This window comes from Cupressus sempervirens, chromosome 8 (assembly GCF_028749045.1).
Source record: "Cupressus sempervirens isolate cs-2001-9-10 chromosome 8, ASM2874904v1, whole genome shotgun sequence".
In the NCBI taxonomy this organism is placed as follows: domain Eukaryota; kingdom Viridiplantae; phylum Streptophyta; class Pinopsida; order Cupressales; family Cupressaceae; genus Cupressus; species Cupressus sempervirens.
In genome coordinates this window covers 81,095,654-81,116,143 of record NC_143125.1, presented here as the reverse complement: position 1 = coordinate 81,116,143, position 20,490 = coordinate 81,095,654, and positions in this window count along the sequence as shown.

Sequence of the window (20,490 nt, the reverse complement as noted above, 5' to 3'; positions counted from 1 at the left end):
TTTGTAATAGACTCTTAACAAGGTCCATCCTATAACAAGGAATATTTATATTAGTATATTATCTTGTTGGCATCATTCCCACCAGGGTTTTCCCTCTAAACAAGGGTTTCCCTAGTTAACATATCTGGTGTAATTGTTTATGTGCATCTTGTTATGGTTGTTGTTTACTTTGGTTGAATGGATAAGATTGTTTAAGGTTGATAAATGTTTTAATTATTGGATAACTAGTTCACCCCTAACTCTCAGTTATCTTGGTGGACTATTGTTTCTAACAGCAACAAAATTCTAACTAATGGTAGACCCCACAAAAAAAGTAGTGGCAACCCCCACAAGGAAACTAACCAATGGAGTGGAAACTAGTAATGGAATAACTAGCCTTAGCAATAGTTAATTACGTTGCCTCATGTGACTAACTAGGGTAATAATCCAAAGCAAACTCAAATACCTACCCAAGCCACCCCTAATCTAAATAATCAAGCCCAATAGTAGCAAGCCTATTCTATGGATCCTACCCAACAACTAGCCTATGCTATTAAATTGAGTAACATCAACTTAAGGTCTAGAACTATACTACCTGCACCTACTACCTATAATCATAGAAATTCCAACTGAAGAGAATGATCCAATCAATAGTAGTAAGCCAAACCTAGCTCAAAAGTTTATCCAAAGTCCTCCTATAACCTCTGCTTCCAACACAAATTCATGACCTTTCTCACAAATGTTGGTAGGTGAAGTTGTGCAACAAACTGATAACCTTGCTACTGATCTTATGGATCAGCTAAAATAAATGTGTGTGAAAATACCTATGTTCAATATATAAAGGATGTCCCCATTTAGGAAAATCTATTAAGGAAGCATGTCTCAAAAAGCCAGTAAGGTAAAAGAAGGACCTACAAACAATTCACGTCCTAAGAAGCTTAGCATCTAATTTGATGCTTGAGAAGCTTACCATCCCAAAATATTCTAATCCTAGTAGTCCTATTGTAGAGATACCAATGAAAGGAGTCAAGATTAGTAATTATCTAGTAGATCTTGGTGCAACCATTAATGTCATGACCAAAGATCTCATGAATCAACAAGGTAATGTTGAGCTAAGAACTACATCTATAGTCCTATAATTGGTCAATAACTCTACTATAAAGTCTATTAGAATGGATGAAGATATTTTAGCTACCTTGGATTGATGGGAATACTCTGCTGATTTTATAATCTTATCGCCTAAAGCTACCTTGGTAGGGTATCCAATAATTCTAGGACAACCTTGGATACTTACAAAAGATGCTTACATAGGTTGCAAGTTTGTAAAAATGACAAATCTCAGATGGAAAAAATTTCAAGAAGCTGAATTTTTATGCACTAGCCCAACCTCAACTTGAATCAAGAGATATAGTATGGTCTAAATTGGGTGATTATGAAGAATAAATGGAGGTAAACTATGCTTCTAATCTGATGATGATTACAAGAGAAACATTCATTGAAAAGAAAGAGGAAGATGAAGTATTGTCTAATGTGCTTCAAAATAACTATGCTATAGACACTCCTCTATGTGGACATAATCCATTCTCTTTACATACCATTCTTCCTTCATACACATAATTCCATTATCCTATAGCCTTTGATTGCTTACATACTCTACTTCTTCATGAAGTAGAGATGCCCTTTCTATGTGAATTCTCTATGCTTGAACTCATGTTGTCAGTAGAGGTTGATAAAGGTAAAACATTGAACATCAACAATAAACTCATTATTTAGGAGCAAGAGTCTTAGTGAAAATGATTCTTGTCCATAAAACAACCTTGGCTTGGGATTACAGTGACATGAAAGGACTAGACTCAATGTTGTATGCCCATAGAATATTTTTCAATAGTGAATCCAAGCCAGCTAGGTAGCCTCAAAGGAGGGTTAATCCAGTATTAAGGGAGATAGTCAAAGAGGGGTTACATAAGCTAACTCATGCTGGTTTTATTTATCCTGTAGCAGATAACCAATGGGTTTCCCCATTGGTTATTGTACCAAAGAAAGGGGGTAAGTTGAAAGTATTTGTAGATTATAGGGAACTCGATGAAACATCTAAGAAGGATAATTTTCTTTTTCCATTTATTGATTAGGTTCCATATACTATGTCAAGCAAGAAGTATTTCTCCTTTCTTGAGGGATTTGGTGGCTATAATCAAATAAAAATAGCACCATAGAACCAGGAAAAGACCACATATACATCCCCTTTGGGTACATTTTCTTACTTAGTCTTACCCTTTGGTCTTTTCAATGCTCCAACACCTTCCAAAGATTTATTCTAAGTATTTTTGTAGATATTTCTCATGACTACATGAAGATTTATATTTATGACTTCATTGTCTATGGTTATACATTTGAAGAAGCTAAGGATAATCTAGCCAGTATTGCAAAGGCATGAGGACTATAATCTCTCTCGTAAAAGTGAAAAGTGTTTTATGATGATGTAAGAGGGCATTTTACTAGGTCATTATATCTCTATTGTAGGAAACAAGTGGATCCATCTAAAATTGAGGTGATTTCGAGTTTACCCTCTCTTGCCACACAAAAAGAACTTTGAACCTTCTTAGGTCATGCTAGTTATTACATAAGGTTCATCAAGGACTTCAATCAAGTTGCATCACCTTTTTATAGTCTGCTAAAAAAGAATGAGGCCTTTAAATGGGCACCAGCACACAATAAATCCTTCCTTGATATCAAAGTTTCCCTTGTCAATGCACTAGTGTTAAAAGGAATAGATTGGTTATTGCCCTTCACATTCACATTGATGCTTCAGATTATGTTGTTGAAGCTATTTTGGGATAGAAAAATGGTTTGACTCAACATGCTATCTACTATGTGAGTAAAAACCTTAAAGGAGCTTAATTGAATTATACTATCACAGAATAGGAGATGCTAGTAGTCATATACACGCTTAACTAGTTTAGACACTATAGTAGTAGGCATCCTATTTTTGTTCATACTGATCATGTAACCATTCATTACTTGATGAATAAAAGCTCAATCACAAGCATGTCAGCAAGATGGTTGTTTTCAATGCAAGAATTTGATATAACAATAGTGGATAAGCCCGGTAAGGCCAATGTAGTTTCAATTTTTTTTTCCATATTTAAAGACAAGGAGATCTTGTAGCCATTGAGGATGCCTTTCATGATGAACACTTGTTTTCTATAAAGGTTATACAACCATGGTATGCATATATTGCCAATCACTTGATTATAGGAAAGTTTCCTTCTCACTTCTCACCAAAAGAAAGGGGACTACTTGTGAATAAGAGTTTTTTATTTTTTAGGGATTGTAAATTTTAAGTTCTATACTAGACCAGATCAAATCACGTGGAGGTGTGTCATAGAGGAAGAAACTTATGATATCTTTCATGCATGTTACAATGAACCCTATGGTGGCCATTTTGTTGCCAAACATACAAATTTGATGATTCTAAACACTGGTTACTATTAGAAAACATTGCATAAGGATACACTAAACTATACTAGGCATTGTGATTGATTTCAAAGGATGGGGCAACCTACTAGATTTGATGAGATTCCCTTATTTACATAAGTTATTGTCACACCTTTTAATAAGTGGGGTCTAGACTTTATTAGTCCTATTGAACCAACATCAAACGATAAGTCCTACATTATAGTTTGTATTGACTATGTAACAAAATGGGTTGAAGCAAGGCCCATGAAACATGTTAGGGACAATAAAGTAGCATAATTTCTTTATGAAGAAATATTTACTAGGTTTGGTGTCCCTAGGGAAACAATCACAAATCAAGGAGCCCAATTTACTTCCACATTAATCATAGCCTTAGTCAACGAATATAACATAAGACATAGGAAGTATACACCCTACCATCCTCAAGCTAATGGTTAGGTTGAAATAACAAACAAATATATTGAGTAAATCCTTACCAAAATAGTAAATATCCAGAGGAAGGGTTGGGTATACAAGTTGGCCAAATCCATTTAGGCTCACCTAACAACCAAGAAAACAAGTGTAGGATTTACACCATTTGACATTGTGTATGATAAGAAAGCTTTCATGCCTATTGAATTTGAGCACAAGACTCTGAGGATAGCTTTACGATTGGCTATGGACTTCACTACACTGCAAAGGGAGAAAATTATGCAATTGAATGCATTGGATGAGCTAAGTGAAAGTGCATTGCAACACACTAAAATGATTTAACATAAAAGGATGAAGTGGCATGCCAAAGTATTAAAGAGAAACACTTCACAGTTGGAGATTGGGCGCTATTATATGCTGATACAAAGATAATCATGGTAAATTATAGACAAGATGGTTAGGTCCATATGAGATAGCTAAAGTGTTTGATAATGGCATTGTGTAGCTTCAAAAAATTGATGATGTGAGGTTTAACTTGTTGGTTAATTGAAATAGATTGAAACCTTACCTCAAGCCCATTAATAAAGATGAATTTCTCCACTAGTTTCAAGAATTGCAGGAAGTGGTAGTTCCTACAACCAAAGAGACTAAGCTTCCACTTAATTCTCAAGGGCCAACGTAAAATTTTGTTCATTTTTGTCATAATAAAAAAGGGTTCATTTTTAATCCTTCACTCTATTCATTCCACTTAGAAATCCATCATCATCCACCTCATTTATCGACCTCTCTAAGTAGTCAAACTCTAGCTACCATCACTACTTCACTTTCTTTTAAAATTCCACTTTTCATAATGAGTACATAAGTGAAGGACTAAAGTCACGCCAAAAACTCTGAGGGTATAGTCACATTTAAATTTTGCATTTTGATTTATTACTTCATTCATTATTATTGACATTTAGTGTTTTTATTTAGTACTTCTTGTATGTGGTTGCATTTCTTATAATTAATTTCTCACACACCAACCTTAATTTTTTTCCTTTCCAAAGGTTGCATTTCTTATCATGATTATACAACCTATCTTTTCAAATCTTTCCTTATGTCCAAAAATTTCACATATGATTTTGTAATATCCCCAATGATGTCATAATCTATTGTGCTTATACATTCACCTCCTCCAAAATATTTTTCCACACTATTTCCTACTAGAAACTTGAGCTCTGTAACTCTATTTTTCCGCCTTATTAGCTTGCTAAACTTTGTTCAACAATAACAGTTCAGGGGAGGGGTTTCAGCTTAGATATGTCTGGGGTTTTGTGTAGACAAGCCATTGTTGGCAAGAAAGTAAATTATGTATAGAAGAAAATGGATTTTTAGCAATAAATTTTTAGAAGAGGAAAGATAGGTGGTAATATAATTCGTCATGAGCCAATGGATCATCGACTAATTTTACAAGAGGTCCAACATGTGCAAAAATTCCATAGACATGGTTGGCTTGATTATTTTCTCAAGTTAACCACATTTGATGAGGACATTGCAAAAGAATTCATGAGGATATTTCATAATGGTAGAGAAAGAATAAAAGGGGTGGTTGTTGATGCATCAGTCAACCGAATTGCAGAGGTTTCTAGCTAACTGCAAGAAGGAGAATTTATTTCCTAGAACAAAAATACAAGGAGTGCCTGAGCTGAATTGTCTCAATCTGCAGGACCATGTCAAAGAAGGATTCTTCAACAATGAATAAGGAAGCAACTAATACATTGACCACCACTTGGTGAGATGCATTAAAGTGTCTAAGGAAGACTTGTAGTTTACCAAGGATCTAGTTGTAGTTCTCTTTTATGGTCCATTAATCTAGAATGATGGCTCATTAACTCCTCCAAAATGATCTGACCTCTTCTCCTTCTCATATTAATCATTTTCCATTTCAAAGAGATAAAATTGTAATAAATGTCTCTCTATTCCTTGGGAGTAGTTAGTTAGTAGTTTATATTTTATGAATAAAAAGGGTCATGTTAGTTTGTAGAATGACATAGACAATAGATTGATATGCATTGTATTTACATTTAAGCTCATGAGAAAGCTGATGTACTATTGGATTTCCTATCAATAAATTTATGAATATTTTCTCCTAAATTTTCTATGTTAATCTAAACACTACCTAAGGGGGGTATCTCTTGAAATTTGTAACTCTACAATATTGATAATCAATAGAATTACATGTCTTTATTTGTGACATCGCAACTTGATCTAAACATCATGCCAACAACTCAAACTTTACATGAAGCATGTAGACAACCTCCACATTATCCCATCAGGGTGCAAGACTCCTCATCTCTAAGAACCTTCTACCGTCATTTGTATGCACATTTTGTATTACTGGAAAAGTTGCATATCTATCAACCAAACTTCACAAAAGATATAAAAACCCTTCAATCACCACATTAGACATCCAAAAAACATAATAAGTATTAAAAATATCCCAATAAGCATGTTTACATCAATGATAACATATCCAACTTTCCAACATAAGCATTGTGCAAGACTACATTTCCCCCCTTAAAAGTGTCATAAATAAATATGTTGGGTTTTATTTGAACCTCTCTATTAGGTCTCTGATGTTGCCTCATGTTTTCCACCATGTCCACTTGGTTCCTTGATTGTCCAGAATCTACCCTCATAATTAAGTTCTCAAATTCTCTCCAAAGGGGTAATATGTGTTTATTAGCTCTAATTTCTCCCTATGTCATGGTTAAAATGAAGGGCCAAACCCCCATTTTTACTCTTATAGGGTCCTGTTACACCCTAATTTTGATCATCTTAGTCTCTTTGAGATAATTTTATTCCTCATTCCTCCATACAAACTTCTCTTTGCATATTTTCTTCACCACTGGATAGTATTTTATACTCTCCGTCCTCCTCATTGGGGCATAGTCTCTTTTGTGACTTTTTCTTGGCCTTTGTTTTTCATGCACCTTTTCAAGGGGGCATCACTAGATCCTCATTCCTTTGTCATATTTGATTGACTATCTGATTTTCTAGTTTTTTTGGGACATTGTATTACTTCATTTTATTTGCATCACCATTCTTTTTATTCTTTGCACTAACACTATTCTAGTGCCATTGCAAAGAGGGAAAAAATGTAGGCACCTAAATTTGATTAATTCCATTAATTGAATTTAGTTAGCCCCATTAATTAAATAATTATGTATTATTTAATAATAATATTTTACCTTGGCTATATTAATCTAATTAATTATTTTATACCTGATTAGTTCTTCTAGAATTTGATTGTGTCTCAAGTTTTTTGCATCAACGTTTTGGATCACACACAGTGATCCATCATCAGGATGAAGAGCAAGAGAAAAATAATAAGCCTTATTATTTTTCTCTTGCTCTTCATCCTGATGATGGATCACTGTGTGTGATCCGAAACGTTGATGCAAAAAACTTCAGACACAATCAAATTCCAGAAGAACTAATCTAATTTTACTAATGGATTGTGGAAATCAAATTGACATTTATACCTTTTATTAATCAATTAATAGTAAACCAAAATCCACTCAATTAATTAATTCCCCTCTATTCCTCTTTTCAATAAAATAGATTAAATAATGTGTCTATTTACTTCATTTTTTCATTTGATTCTTTACTTTTAAAAATGAATTAATTTAAATAGTAATTCAATTTTTTAGATGTCTCCAAACCTCAACCCTTCCCTTTAACCACACCCTCCAATCTAAGCCACTAAATAAACTTTAGTCCCAACCAACCTTATCTATTTAACCTTCATCTTACGTTCAACCCACTATTAACCCTCCAACTAACGTAAGGTTAAATTAACCTTATCTTTTTAACCTCCCATCATACCAACCTTATCCTAACCTCCCCCAAATGTCTACACATTTATATATTAACTAAGTAGGAAAATAACCTCTATTTTTGGTGCAATCTTTGCAAATTGGACACCTAGCCTCCCCTCTACCTGTCATCCCTTGGAATGCCACTCACCATTTGTGGTTGCAAGTGTTTAATTTTAGAGACCCCTCACCTTGCACCCATTTCCTACTTAAGACCTCTCATTTCCTTCATAATACATCCATCTTCATGCGTAGTAGTGTTATAATGCCATTTTTCTTTTATAATTCAAAATCTAATTTAATTGTTTAGCATCCATTTCAATTATTTTTAACATAATTCCATCACCTTTTAGAGCATCAAATCTATAGTTTCATCTTCATTTGAATCTATTATCATTATAATTTGCATAATCATGGAGCTTTATTGGGCACTCTTGAAGACCAATTAGTGAGCACAAATATCAAACTATGAAAAATCAAGGACACATCCTTAACAAAGGAGGCTTGGAATATACATTTTCCTTTTTTTCTTGCTTGTGTAATTTGTTTTCTTTTAACATCCAATATTGAGTGTTTACATTTAATTGTGTAGCTTATATTCTTAATTTAATCTTTTATTCACTCACATTTTATTGCACACACTCACACTTTACAAAAAGAATGAAAGAGAAGAATATAGTTTGAAGTGATAAGTATGGTGTAGGGAAACAATAACAAAATATATTTTAATAGTGACAAATGATATAAAGAGAAACATGGATAATAAATAATAAAATGATGAACTAATTTTATCACATAGTTAATGTCTATTCATGCTATAATCATGATAGAATATAACATGGTTAAGACAATCACTTTACAAAGGAGAAACCCACATGATAATATAGTTCAAAAAGAAGATTTTAAAACTCAAAACTAGAGTTATGTTTTTTTATCAACAACTATAGGCATGTTGATGTCAAGAAGAAGAAATTGATGTTTCAAGATGATTGTAAGAAAGACAAGTTAAGGAAGACAAGGGTAGACTTAGTTATTTAAATGATGGTACAATCTAATGATATGAAATTTTGATGAAGATCATCAATATAATACTTGGGATATAATATCCAGAAATGATATGAAAATATAATGAAGGTCATCATTATCTTGGTGCAACTAAACACATTCTTGAGATGAAAATTAGAAGAGATAGAGCGAACAAAAACTAAGGGCTAGTCCATTGTAAGTATATGAACTTAGTATTGTAGAGGTTCAACATGTATGATTGAAACCATTATGTGGTCCTTTTATAGTTGGAATGAACTTTTCTATTTTAGATTGTCTTATATCCCCATCGAAGATGGAAGACATGAACATAATATCTTACAAAATATAGTTGGAAGTTACTCTAACAAAAATCTAGATGGTACATGTTAAGATCAAAAGGTCACATGATAGGACTAGTGTGAGCATTTTCTTGTTGCTAATGTGGACATTAAATTATTTTCTAGAGGAAAGGAGTTTTAGAAAATGTATCCCAAATGGAGAAGCATATACAAGGCATGCGAACTGCTTGATAAAATATCCTTAAGAGATGTCATCTCATGGAAGGTGATGGTTGGAAGAAATATACAAATGAGACTTGTTGAATGTGCAATATTTGGTCTACCAGTGAATTTGAAAGGTTCTTATGATCCCACAAAGGGTCTCAACATTGAAATAAGGGACAAGGTCGAGATTGTGCCCTAAGAGAATTTGGTGGAATTGATACCTACAAGTCCTTAACTCTTAGCCAAAGAGGTTTAGTGAAAGCCTCGTACTCTTGTACTAGGTAGCTAAAATAATTTCATGGATGACCTCCATTAAAACAAAATCCAGTAACTTGAAATAGTTATCAACGAGGTTAAGTTTTTTTGAGGATCAAGTTAACATTGGATCTACTATGGGGTACAGAATTTGTCAATTTTATGCCTCTATGTTACATTACCCTCGAGATGTTTACTTCAAAATGAACATATTCAAGATTCTCTAGTAAAATTAAGATTTCACATTGCTTAGTTTTGTCCTACAATATATCATATGATATACACATTACTAAAATTCAAATTTGATTTTGTTTTTTAGTTTTTTAAATTAGTTTGACTTTTAAATTTTTAAATCAATTTAGTTTTTAGTTTGTTATAAGTTTAATTTTTTTAAAAAAATTAAATATTATTTATAATTATTTTACTTTGTTATTTTCATGTTAATTTTTCATAATAGATTTTTTATGTAAAGATTTTTTGAGATTATCAATGTGCATGGAAATAACTCTTTCTTGCTAAAAAATTGTCAACCCTCTTCCCGAAGAGTTTTAATTTGTGGCCAAGTTATTTTCTCATTATTTTTTTAGAAATTAGCATATGGTTTAATCTATGTTTTCTTTTTAAAAAATCCAATTTTTATTTTTTTTAATGTTTTAGTTTTTATTTTTTAGTTTATTTTGTTAGTTTTTAAAATTAGTTTAGTTTTTAACTTTTTAAATTGATTAAGTTTTTAGTTTATTATAATTTTTTAGTTTGTTTTTACAATTTAAGTATTATTTTACTGCAGTTTGTTATTTTTTTATTAATATTTCATAATAAATTTTTAATGTGGAGATTTTTTAGATGATCATTTTATTCATATATGATAAATTAAATATAAGTATATAATGTTTATTTAATATGAATTCAAACTAGTTTAAATGTGGAGATCATCAATAATCAAGACACATGATAATAACACATAAATTCATTTTAATATATTTTGTGAGATTCCTCGAATTAAAGAATAACCTTGATATTTAAATAAGGCACTTGCATACAGACCCGATGAGTAAATAGATGGTTAATGGTATAGCTTGAAGAATGAAATATTAGAAATGTTAAATTTGTTTATTCCCCTCTAACTCTCTTTAGCAAGATAAAAGTTTAAATATTGTCAATAAGGATATTTTATAGCTTTTGAGAATTAGCTAAGGGTTAATTTGCTAATATCAAGGCAAAATAATCATTTGTATCTACAGGAGACAACATATGTCAACTAGTTATTACCTTATGTTATACAAGTCCAGTAGATATAAATATTGGATAATAAATATGGAGTGTAGAAGAGCATTAAAGAGAAGTTTGATGCGAACTAAGTGATATGTAAGGTTGAGTAACAAGTTTCCAATAAAGATGAGAATAAAGGGGCCTTTTATTTCGATGATGAAAGAGATTTTTTCACCTCCTATTCCTAGTAGGTAACAAATAAAGGTTCACCAATTTGACTATTTAATGGGCCAACCCCCTTGTTTTGGTTGATGTTTAATTCAAAAACAAATAAAGCCTGTTTGCATTTTGGTCTAGGCCTTCAATAAGCTAAAATATTTGAAGTCTTAAGACAAATCAATATATAGCTTACTTGAAGCATTTTTTTGAAATAATTTCAAATGGGAATAGTTGAGAGATTGTTATAAGCATTAGAGATGCACATAATAAATCCAAGTAGTAAGAAAAGCCATTTCTCATCTCACTCACAAATGATTTGATGCAATATTAGGTGTGAGCAATCTCTGTCAACTATAAAAGAGACACTAAAGTAATATAGCATAGGCTCAAAGAGAAAATGATTAAAACAGAAGACCCACTCTAGCAACAAATCGATTTAAATAAGGCCCTATTATTAAACATTAATTTTATGTAACAAAAAAGTCAAAACATGTAACTTGTCAAGCTTTAAGATTTAAGAATTACTCTAGATAGCATTACTCTACTAAGATCTAGACTTAAGGAATAGCAGTGGGAAAACCTCCTTCAAATATGTTTGATTTCTTTGAGAATGAATTTATTAGTTTACGCCTTTGCATATTTTTAAACTTATCAATGGGATTGATTCAAAGATACATCTAAATTAAAGAACAATATAATAAGTATTGGTAAAACATAGAATGGAACTTTCAAATAATAGAATCAATACTCTCAAATAATTTGCCAAAATTGATCATTAGGAAATATATCTAGAAGTTAAGGATTAGAACAATTTTACTAACGCTAATATGTTTCAAAGAATGAAGTGGTATGTTAAAACATGACCTAATAAGAAAAAGGATAGTTGGATTTAAGTAAGGACAATATATATGTAGAGCTAAGATGAAAGCTAGAAATTGGAAAAACAGAAAATGAGGGAATGTCTTTAAAAGACCATTGGAAGAGGGGCAATGTGTCAATTATAAACTAGGCCCTTGTAATCCCCTTGGTGAGGGATTACACACACACACACACACACACACACATATAATAAAGTGAAGGTATGCCTTCCCAAGACCTCAATTTTAAGAGGCAAATGTATTATTGATATACAAGACTAAGTTCCTAGGCTATACCGGGGGTTTTCTTACCTCGTTCTTCCCCCTGGTGCCTACACTTTGAATGGGGTCAAAATATAAAATTTTTTTAAATAATAATTATTTTAAAAAATATATAAATTAATTTATAAAAAAATCAAATTTGGATTTTTTTAAAGAAAACATAGATTAACTTGATTAAATCATATGCTAATTTCTAGTGGGCTCTGCAATCTCAAAATGATTGAGATGTTCTTGCAACCAGGAAACACATGCCCTATTCTATAGGAGCCAATGCTTTTCTGAGGGGAAGACGTCCCTGAACAACTCAAAAATCATCATTGGAATTAAAAAACCAAGTCCACTCCCCCTAAGTAGAATAAATTTGAATTTTTCATTATAATCAATGTCACTTCAAATAACATTTGGGATTGTTGTAACAAGTATGGCTTGATCATTTTTGGGGAAGGTAATCAGATTTTGAAATTTGATATTTCAAACTGGATTTGAAAGCCTTCGAGGGAGATGTAAGTACCACAAACCTCCCAAATGGATTTATTTTAATTGAATGTTTAAATCATAGTTTAAAGGATAAATTTCTTAAGCGCCCTTACCTTTTTGTTAAAGGATTTGTAATTCATCTGTTCCCTTGGAAATCAAACTTTGATTTCTCTAAAATTATTCTTTTCTCCATTTATCAATGGATTGAGCTACCAAATTTTCTTATGGAGCTCTTGAATAGAAAAATAATAAGTCAAATAGGTAACCACCTAGGAGAGTTTAGGGGTTTACCTGTAAATTTCTTGACCTCAAACTCTATTAAGTTATTGGTAGATTTTCCTACCAATAAGACTCTCAAACCAATTAAAATAGTTACAAATATATAACTCAATTCATGAGATATTCCTTACCTTGTTCAAAGAAGACATTGAACTCTATATCCATTTCATAGACTTAAGGATCTCATACAAATTTTATGAATCTCTAATAGTAGTAGGGTTTCTGCAAACCAAGATATACATCTTAAATTCCTTAACAATGGAGTTTTTGGCTTTTTTAATCAAACTCCCCCTTCGAAGTTGGAGGGAGAAATTCCTATCCTTTCTCTCCCCATTAATCACTCTCCCTAACCTCCTAAACTAGCTTCTATTAAATCATTGCTTGTCCTAGACTTATGCCCTCCTCAACCCATTATCATCCTATCACTTATTCCTTCTCAAATACCATATATGATAGATTCCTCCCCCCCCCTTTCTCTCTCTCCCTCTCCTTCTCTCCTCAGAAAAACCTTAATCTTGCCTAATGAGATTAGTATTTTCCCCCTCCTTATCTTTGATCTACGCAAGCTACTTTTCTCAAGATTATTGCTCCATTGTCCCCTATTACCCCTACAGTCTTTGTACCTTATCTTTCACCTAATATTTTTAACCTCATCCAAATCCTATCTCTATTTTATCCCCTTCAATTGTGCTTCCATCCCCTCCCACTGAAGCCCCTCCTCTTGCCTCCCCTCCTCCCTAACTTCCTCTCTTTCTATTCATCATCCTTCCCCTTATGAATCTCCCTCTCCTTTAAGAAAGTCCATTAGTAAATTTTCCTATTGGTTTCTCTAATCAATTTTGTCTATTAGTGTCAACCACTTAGTCATTTACAAGGTAGAGTCAGACGGTCTTCACTATGACTGGGCTACTCTATATAGGCTGAGTCATGTACATAAGCAAGTATATACCAAGCTCTATAGGAGCTGAGTAAGTTTATGATCACCGAGTATTTTCTATATGAGTTGATCTCAATAGTGACCAAGCAAGTTTCAAGTATACAAGTGTTGAGTTACATAGTATATGCTGGGTAAATACAGACCAAGCAACAACAATGTTGAGCATCAAAAAACAGTAAAGATCGAGCAATGTAGAGTTTACATAAAAGTCAGGAATGGAATAGACTTTGAGGTAAAACATTTTTCAAGCTAACTTGGAAGGAACATTTAAAGTTTTTACAGTTTGTTACACAACATTTAATATATGTAGAGCTTGTTACAAAACATTTAAAAGACATGGATTACTTATCCCTATGTTATACGATCAACGATTCAGATGGAGAGACTATTATGGAAGAATATAGAAAAATCTTTACAAAACTCTTTAAATAGCAAAGATCTTAACCTAGATCATACATGAATGAGTAAGAGAGAAGAGGATGAGTATGTGAGAAAGAGAAGTGAAGGGTCAAGATCAAATTAGAAGTCAGTGAAAGGGTTTTGTTATCACTTAATAGAACAAGTGACCTATTCATAGTTGTAAAGTGAAGGGGGAGACAATTTTATTAGATCAGAGGAGAGGATTAGTTAGAAAGGAGAAGACTTGAAATTAGTTTACAGAGCATACTGAGAGTCAGGTACTGAATCGGTTCTAATCAACTTGAATCAGGGTAAATCTCTTAATAGAGTGGTTTTAATAGATATTTGTAAATCTCCTAACATAATCCTTACTTTTTTGTAAGTGTTAAATCCTCTAACAAGGTGAGAGCTAACAGTTTATTAAGATTTTAACAAGGTAGACCCCTCACGGGGTAGAACACATTTTATGATCAAATATTGTAACCATAATAAGTTAACTTTATTACTGCAATAGTGAAGATTTGTGGGTGTCATCCCCACCCCAGTTTTACCTTCACTTTGGAGGGTTTATGGGTAACAAATATTGTGTTATGAGTTTATTTTCATGCATGTGATAGAGAAAAGTTACATGTTACAACATATTTATATTATAAGTTTTAGATGTACAAGTTTATTGATAGATGTGAATGAATTGTTGAAAAATTTAAAGTGTTTAAGATTCTCATTCACCCCCCTCCCCACTCTTAGTATCTTGGTTATCCTGTTTATGCCTCCATAGTTCTCTAAGAGAAGCTTAATCACTTGGAGATTAGATCTTGGAGATGGAAGCTTTCAAACTAGACAAGGTTATTGACAATCAGGTGATTGACATCCTACTTATACTATAGAAACTTGAGAAAGCAAGACAAGATCTGAAGGATTCCTTAAAAAGGAGAAAGGAAATTGCCATCCAAATAAAACAATTTTCCTATGAAGAAGTTGAGACTAAAGGATTGTTTGAATCAATCAATCCAAATGACAAAGCATTTGTAGATCTACTTGAAAAGAATAAACTCATGAATGAAGAAATAAGGGGACTAAAAATAGAACATGAAATCTAATCAATAAGACTATGTGAAGTGATTGAACAAGAGAAGAAAGATGAAGAAGATAGGACTATGGCTAAAGAAAACAAAAGGGTAATGGATACTAGACTTCAAGAAAGGATATTAGATGTGCAGAAGCTCACAAACACACAACTAGACGTGATGAATCAATTAATTCTCATAAACCATGAATTAAATCAAAAGGATGTGGAAATTGCAAATCTCAAGTCACAGAAGGACATACTGAAGAATGAACTAAAAACTGAAAAATAATCTATGGAGAGATTCAACAAACCTAAAGAGGCAATGAAGTACTTTGAAGAACTTATGAAGTCATCTAGCTATTCTAATGGGTCAAGACATTCATGCACTAAGTAAGGAGAATCATCCAGGAATGGAGAGCTGAGGAATGCAAAGTCAAAGAAAAAATCAACATGCTATCACTATGGAAAACTTGGTCATACTACAAATATATGTCAAAGAAAATATGGTATGCAAATTCTAAACCTAAATTTATTGGTTACTATTTTTACTACAAGAAACAAGGACATAAAATACATGAGTGTAGGTCAATAATGAGGAATCCATTTGCTACACCTAGATTTGAAGGATGCTGCTATAACTGTCAAAAGTATGGACATGGAGCATATGAATGAAAATCACAGACAAGACCTTACTAGAAAAATCAGAGAAGAATATTGCACCTAACAATGAATGCTCCAAATGTCACAAGTTTGGACATCTAAGAAAATTCTAGGACTCAAGTACATTCAACAAATCAGAAAAAAGACAAAGGCAAAGATAAAGTAGACATTGAGAAAATTAGGAGAGAAATGAATCAAAAGTGGAAAAAGAGAGCAAAAGATGGAACTAGTGGAGTAAATGGAGCTGAGGTCACCCAATCCAATGGAGAAGGTGATCATGTCACCTCAAACTAAGCAAGAGAGGTATGTATGGAACTATATATTTAATAGATATATCATACATCAATTCCTTACATAAAATGTGCAAAAGTTCATATCTGCATATATAAAGATGTATAAGAACAAATTTATGAAAGGTTGTTGAGTGTCAAAAAAATTGCCTATGTTGACCAGGCATTGCAACATAGACTGAGCACTTTAGAAGTGGAATGGTATAGGTAGAATGAAATAGTAGAGACTAGGTGATATGGAAGAGATCGAGTTGTAAAGTAAAGATCGAGCTAAAAGGCATCAATATGGATGAGACAGCCAACTTCCACCTACCTAAGTACATAGAATTAATGGAGACCCTAAAATGATCAAAATAAGGTATATATCATATTTTGAAGACATTATCTCATACCTTGCATACAAATTTTCAAGAGCACAAAGCGATTTGGCGATTTGAGTAACGAGTGAAAGATTTCAAGAATGATTTGGATGAGAAGCTTGAATGAGTAAAGATCAAAACCTTGTCAAGTAATCTAAGGCAGGAAAGAACTTCAAACCCTAAAAATGAACATGAAAACTTCATCAACTGCTAAAATGAGCCAAGAGGTTAGTAGAATTCAACTGGTGAAGAGTGGCACTTGTCCTCCACCAAAGTTTTGTTCTATTCTAGAGATTGCGATGAAAGGAGATTTAATGGGTGTGCTATCTTCGATGACACCTAAAGTTATTGTGATCCATGATGTTAGAAACTATTACATGTATAAAATTAGAGAAGTAGGAGATTATGAAATTAGAGAAGCATATGAGAAGTTGTGCAATGAAGGTATCTTGAAGGAAAAATCCAAAGTTGTTGAAAGAAAAGGGTTAACTCGTGCCCTAGAATTCTCAAAAAATTTCAAGATCAAATGGATTAAATTTTTTCTGAGAAAAATCCATGACATGAAGTATTGGTTACATAATGGATCCATGGAGATAACAAAGAAAATGATTCATAGGGTTATAGGCTATCCAACCCTAGACAAGAAGACAACCATGCAATGCCTGAGTTGAGAGGAAATTAAGGCAAACATAGGAGCCGAGTGGAATGGATGAGGTTTTTCCATTACAAGCATTTCTGATCCACAAATTGAATTTGCAATGAGGGTTATAACTCACAAATTTTACCAATCAAGAAAATTGAATAGTGTGCCATGTATGGTTGTGGAGCAAGTGTGGAAGATAGTGATGAAAGATCATGAGTATGATCTTGCCAAGCTACAAAGACTATAACTTGTAGATGATATGTCATCTATAAGGAAAGCAAAGAATTCAATGTGTAAGTTTGGATCCCTCATTATATGTATTTTCTTTTATATGTAGAAGTATTTTCTTGGTGTTGGTGATATTGTTTGGGAACATAAAAAATCAGTGACAAGATAGAATAATGAGTACATTACTCAATAAGGAGAAAATTTTGAGAATGTTATGGATGCTTACTTTGATAAATTTAAGCAAAGGATGAAAATGAGGATGAGGATACCTAAAGAATTGGTCACAAGGTATTACAGTAACATATGTTTTCTTGTACATACAGACAACACTTTTGTGCAGGCAGTAAAGCTAGGGAAGGCTTGGTTACAAAGTTTTGACTATGAAATAGATACTGATGCAGTAAGTGCAAACATTGAAGCATTTTTGAATGAAGAGATAGATGTTGAGGTTGAACCTTTTGAGAGATATGAGGAAGAAAAGGCTAGAGTAACTATAAATATCAAGATTGCTTCAAAAGAAAAGAAAAGGAAAAGAATGATTGAAGACCTAGAAGCAAAACTAGGCACCCTAGGCAAGGGAAAGGAACCATTACAATTGACACATGGTCTTGGAGAAGATGACGAATGACAGTGGTAATGAGGAAGAGGTAGAAGGTGACAAGGGTAAAGCCCTAGTTGTTGTCACTCCACTAAGAAAGAAGGTTCAAGGAACCAAGAAGAAGCCAGTAGTGACACCCCTCTCTCATCCACCAACAAACAAGCCAAGAACTAGGGTAGCTGCTAGTGTCAAGCAGTCTGCAAAGAAAAAGGCAATAGAAACTACAGAGCCCAATGTTCTTAAAACAAAGAGAAGGAGATTGGTCAGAGGACCACCCATAAGACAAATAATGTCTATTGAAGAGGTATGTGCAAACCTAAGAAGAACTATAGGATTATCCAATTTTAGATTTGTAAAGTATGATACATTGGATAATATTGATTAAACCAAAGTTGAGGAGGCTATGGTAGAAATGATTTCTAATCAAAGACTTGCCCCTAGAAAAATTGAGAAAAAGATACCCAAAGATTTATTTGAGAGACTAGAAAGGAGATGGCAGTAGGAAGAAGTAGAAGAGAAAAAGATAAGGACTGACACATTAGTCAAAGTGATGCCTGATCTATCCCAGGATCATCAAAACACATTTTTGGAGTAGTACAGGAGTAAATTTGTTCCTAAGTACAAAATGTCTTTGATATTACAAAATAAAGAGGAAGTTGTAACATAATAGACTGAGTTGCTTTGGAAAAGCATTTTTGGTTTATCCACCAAAGGAGTAGAGAAAGAGACAGACACTGTAAACATCGAAGATGATTATAGCAGTGGAGAAAGTTCATGTGTCCTGAGTCCACAAGGCAACATGTCATCTATAAATGCTAACACCCCTGACACTCTAGAGGCTGAGTAGTCAAGGTTCACAAGTATAGAGGTAGAAGTTGAAGAGAAAGAAACAAGTGTAGATAATAAGATTGTTTCAACACCTCATATTGAGGAAAACACAGAGTCAAGTAAAGTTGAACCGAGTGCGACTATTTTTGTCTCGATAATCGATGCACAAGCACAACCGAGTGGTGAAACCCCTTCACCATTAACTCTCAAAGAAGTGTTGAGCAATATCATTCCTTCATCAAGTAAAAAGAGAGCAATAAAAGAACTTTCACTAGATATTGAAGTTAGTTTGGATGAAATTATTGAGATGTCACAATTGGATTTGGAAAATCTCACCGTAGAGCAAACCATTTTGCTACAAGAAGTTTTGGTAAAGAAGAAAAGACAAGACGAGCTAAGAAGAGAGCTTAAACAGAAGTAGGTACTAGATGATGTAAATCATATTTTTGTTGATGCTTTTGACATCCAAAATTTTGATGAAGATGCACTAATCATCAACTAGCTTGTAAATATTGTTGATCAAGTCAATGCTAGTAATATGGAGTCAAATGAGAAACTGATGGATTGGTCTATGAGAAGATTTGAAACAAGGTTGTGGACAAAGTCTCCATAACCATTGCCGAGAAGAAAGTGCAATTGCAAGAGCAAATACAAGTTATAACAGAACTAATATAAAAGGTACAACATCCTGTCAGATGTGTCAAGATTCACTAACAACATTTAGACACAAATAAATCAAATTTAGGCTGAGATGAAGAGATCCACCAATATTATTTATGAGTCAACAGGATCAAGCATTGATCATTACAATAATCTATTGAATGCTCAAGAAAATTGCCCGAGCTTCAGGAAACTGACAACCATATGAGATCAAAGTTGATTTCTATTCAAGCAATGATGATACCTCATTTGGAGGTAATGTAGAGAGACGTGACAACATCTCTAGGATCTTATCACAAAAGATCACAATCTTTCAATGGCTGATAGTCTAATTGATTTAGCTACAAGATTACAATTGCAAAATCATATTTTGGAGGCAACAAGAACCACATGGGATCATGCACTATCCATGATTACCACAATTCATAAGGAATTCATTAACAAATATGGATTACTTCCACCCATTCAACCCTAGCAATAGTGACATAAGTGTTCAAAATAAGAGGGAATAGATTTGAAAGGGGAAATTGGATTTGTTAATTGGAATAAGGGGGAAATGAATGTATTATTCATTTTTACATTGTTTATTCATTGGCATAAGTCATAAGACTTAAGGGGAGAGCTCATTATCAAATTATGTTGTAAAGATGTAAATATGACAAAGTTTTTTTTCCACTAATGTCAAAGGGGGATATTGTTGGTATCTCTAACCATTTTTGTCTATTGGTGTCAACCACTAATTCATTTACAAGGTAGAGTCAAGTGATCATCACTACGACTGAGCTACTCTATATAGGTCAAGTCATGTACATAAGCAAGTATGTATTGAGCTCTATAGGAGCTAAGTAAGTTTATGGTCACCAAGTATTTTCTATATGAGTTGAGCTCAATACCGATCGAGAAAGTTTCAAGCATACAAGTGTCGAGTTACATAGTATATGCCAAGCAAATAGAGATCGAGCAACAACAATGCCGAGCATAAAAAATAGTA